The sequence below is a fragment of the Oncorhynchus keta genome, chromosome 13 (genome assembly GCF_023373465.1).
Source record: "Oncorhynchus keta strain PuntledgeMale-10-30-2019 chromosome 13, Oket_V2, whole genome shotgun sequence".
NCBI classification, from domain to species: domain Eukaryota; kingdom Metazoa; phylum Chordata; class Actinopteri; order Salmoniformes; family Salmonidae; genus Oncorhynchus; species Oncorhynchus keta.
In genome coordinates, this window is record NC_068433.1 from 20,453,886 (window position 1) to 20,457,412 (window position 3,527).

General features: G+C 48.2%; 1 protein-coding gene and 1 long non-coding RNA gene across 2 annotated transcripts in view; both read left to right on the forward strand.

Moving 5' to 3' along the window:
* LOC118391996 (insulin receptor substrate 1-B-like) overlaps positions 1 to 3,527 on the forward strand; it is a 109,143-nt gene that overhangs the window by 35,228 nt on the left and 70,388 nt on the right.
* Positions 1 to 3,527, forward strand: part of LOC127906739 (uncharacterized) — an 11,667-nt gene that overhangs the window by 4,818 nt on the left and 3,322 nt on the right. Inside the window, exon 2 of the long non-coding RNA XR_008062726.1 lies at positions 2,632 to 2,960. This is a non-coding gene — a long non-coding RNA (uncharacterized LOC127906739). The remainder of the gene's footprint in view (positions 1 to 2,631; positions 2,961 to 3,527) is intronic.

Sequence of the window (3,527 nt, forward strand, 5' to 3'; positions counted from 1 at the left end):
TACAGACAGATGCTCTTAACTGTCTCAGACATTATGGTCTGTTTACAAAGCCTTGTGGTGAAGGTGGAAGTGTTGCAATAACTTTCCACTGATGGAAACTAACCTCTTATAGACATTTAACACAGGAAGACTGACCTGCACCCACACTACTCTCCACTTTGTCCCTTAGGGCCCTGTATTGTTCACACACCTTAGTGTGAAACAGACCTTTAGTGCAACAAGGACTTCTCAACACAAATGTGTAGGTCAAAGTTTACTTAATTATGTGAAGTCTAGCAGTACTGCATCATGTTATGGTAAATTATTTGCAACAGAACTACTCATAGTGAAAGTTGCACAACAGCCACTACCATGGAATGAGGACAGGCTATGGTTAAGTTTTTATTAAGACATCTGCCTACTTATTGCATGGGACACACACCCTCACATACACAGCAACCTATTTCAAGGTAGGCTTTGTTCTGCTATGAACAAAACACGAGGTTGTAGCTAGATGTACTTTGGTGAGGCCTGTTGGGCTTCTGCACAGGACCTACCGAACCTCTCTCTCTCTCGCTCTCTCTCTTTCTCTCTCTCTGATGTAAAGTATCATCATCATCTGGGACAAGAAGGATGAGCCTCCTCATATTTATATCATTGGAGGGCTTTTATCTGTCCATACATTGGATAATACTTTGTATGTGAGATATTGCTGGTTAAGCAAAGACAATTATCATGTTTTCTGTAGATGTGTCTTTGTGTTAGAAACCCTACAGGATGACAGTGTCATAACATGTGGCCAACAAAGTTCCAACTACTGTATGACTCCCATGGACAACAACGGCAATAACAACAGATGAAGTGAAGTGATCCATTGATGCTTGTGGTTATGTCTTATACTTTCAGGTGGACAAGCCCTCAGGTGGACGGCTGTAGTGCATAGTATTGTAGACAGTATGAGCTGTATTTTTGTATTATAAAGAATAAATTCACAGTCACATTCAGTTAAAAAAAAGTGCTATTAACATAGTCATTCAAACTTGCAATGTGATGAAGTTGTGCAACACATGTTCAAGCTGTACAACAACATGAATGTACAGCGTTTGTTGCGATTCGTGAGCCAATCAAATTTGAACATCCAGATCAGATGGTACCGAAGATCAACCAATGAAAGCAAACACAAGTTTCCTTTCTCTTCTGTAGAGAGACTGCATTTCACACAGGTCAATATCATCACTTGAAGGAACAAGCAAGATGGACAAACTCTCTATTTCATCTTTTTTTCATCTGGAAAGCTTGTAAGTAACATCTAGGTCAATTTACTAATCTTATAACTCTTAAACATACCTCACAGGTTCTTACTATATTTGGTGCATGTGCTTTCAACATGGTACATGTATTATTATTTACATTTAACATTTAAGTCATTTAGCAGACGCTCTTATCCAGAGCGACTTACAAATTGGTGCATTCACCTTATGACATCCAGTGGAACAGCCACTTTACAATAGTGCATCTAAATCTTAAGGGGGTGAGAAGGATTACTTTATCCTATCCTAGGTATTCCTTAAAGAGGTGGGGTTTCAGGTGTCTCCGGAAGGTGGTGATTGACTCCGCTGTCCTGGCGTCGTGAGGGAGTGTGTTCCACTCATTGGGGAGCCAGAGCAGCGAACAGTTTTGACTGGGCTGAGCGGGAACTGTACTTCCTCAGTGGTAGGGAGGCGATAGGCCAGGTGGATGAACGCAGTGCCCTTGTTTGGGTGTAGGACTGATCAGAGCCTGGAGGTACTGAGGTGCCGTTCCCCTCACAGCTCCGCAGGCAAGCACCATGGTCTTGTAGCGGATGCGAGCTTCAACTGGAAGCCAGTGGAGAGAGCGGAGGAGCGGGGTGACGTGAGAGAACTTGGGAAGGTTGAACAATTGTGACGGGCTGCGGCGTTCTGGATGAGTTGTAGGGGCTTAATGGCACAGGCAGGAGCCCAGCCAACAGCGAGTTGCAGTAATCCAGACGGAGATGACAAGTGCCTGGATTAGGACTGCGCGCTTCCTGTGTGGCAGTGGTAGGTACTCTGCGGATGTCAGAGAGCATGAACCTACAGGAACGGGCTACCGCCTTGATGTTAGCTGAGAACGACAGGGTGTTGTCCAGGATCACGCCAAGGTTCTTAGCGCTCTGGGAGGAGGACACAATGGAGTTGTCAACCGTGATGGCGAGATCATGGAACGGGCAGTCCTTCCCCGGGAGGAAGAGCAGCTCCGTCTTGCCGAGGTTCAGCTTGAGGTGGTGATCCGTCATCCACACTGATATGTCTGCCAGACATGCAGAGATGCGATTCACCACCTGGTCATCAGAAGGAGGAAAGGAGAAGATTAATTGTGTGTCGTCTGCATAGCAATGATAGGAGAGACCATGTGAGGTTATGACAGAGCCAAGTGACTTGGTGTATAGCGAGAATAGGAGAGGGCCTAGAACAGAGCCCTGGGGACACCAGTGGTGAGAGCGCGTGGTGAGGAGACAGATTCTCGCCCGCCACCTGGTAGAGAGCGACCTGTCAGGTAGGACGCAATCCAAGCTGCCGCCGAGGGAGATGCCCAACTCGGAGAGGTGGAGAGGAGGATCTGATGGTTCACAGTATCGAAGGCAGCCGATAGGTCTAGAAGGATGAGAGCAGAGGAGAGAGAGTTAGCTTTAGCGGTGCGGAGCGCCTCCGTGATACAGAGAAGAGCAGTCTCAGTTGAATGACTAGTCTTGAAACCTGACTGATTTGGATCAAGAAGGTCATTCTGAGAGAGATAGCGGGAGAGCTGGCCAAGGACGGCACGTTCAAGAGTTTTGGAGAGAAAAGAAAGAAGGGATACTGGTCTGTAGTTGTTGACATCGGAGGGATCGAGTGTAGGTTTTTTTCAGAAGGGGTGCAACTCTCGCTCTCTTGAAGACGGAAGGGACGTAGCCAGCGGTCAGGGATGAGTTGATGAGCGAGGTGAGGTAAGGAGAAGGTCTCCGGAAATGGTCTGGAGAAGAGAGGAGGGGATAGGTCGAGCGGGCAGGTTGTTGGGCGGCCGGCCGTCACAAGACGCGAGATTTCATCTGGAGAGAGAGGGAGAAAGAGGTCAGAGCACCGGGTAGGGCAGTGTGAGCAGAACCAGCGGTGTCGTTTGACTTAGCAAACGAGGATCGGATGTCGTCGACCTTTTCAAAATGGTTGACAAGTCATCTGCAGAGAGGGAGGAGGGGGGGAGGAGGAGGATTCAGGAGGGAGGAGAAGGTGGCAAAGAGCTTCCTAGGTTAGAGGCAGATGCTTGAATTTAGAGTGGTAGAAAGTGGCTTTAGCAGCAGAGACAGAGGAGGAAAATGTAGAGAGGAGGGAGCGAAAGGATGCCAGGTCCGCAGGGAGGCGAAGCCTTCCTCCATTTCCGCTCGGCTGCCCGGGAGCTCCTGTTCTGTGAGCTCAATGAGTCGTCGAGCCACGGAGCGGAGGAGGACCGAGCCGTCTGGAAGATAGGGGACATAGAGAGTCAAAGGATGCAGAAAGGGAGGAGAGGAGGGT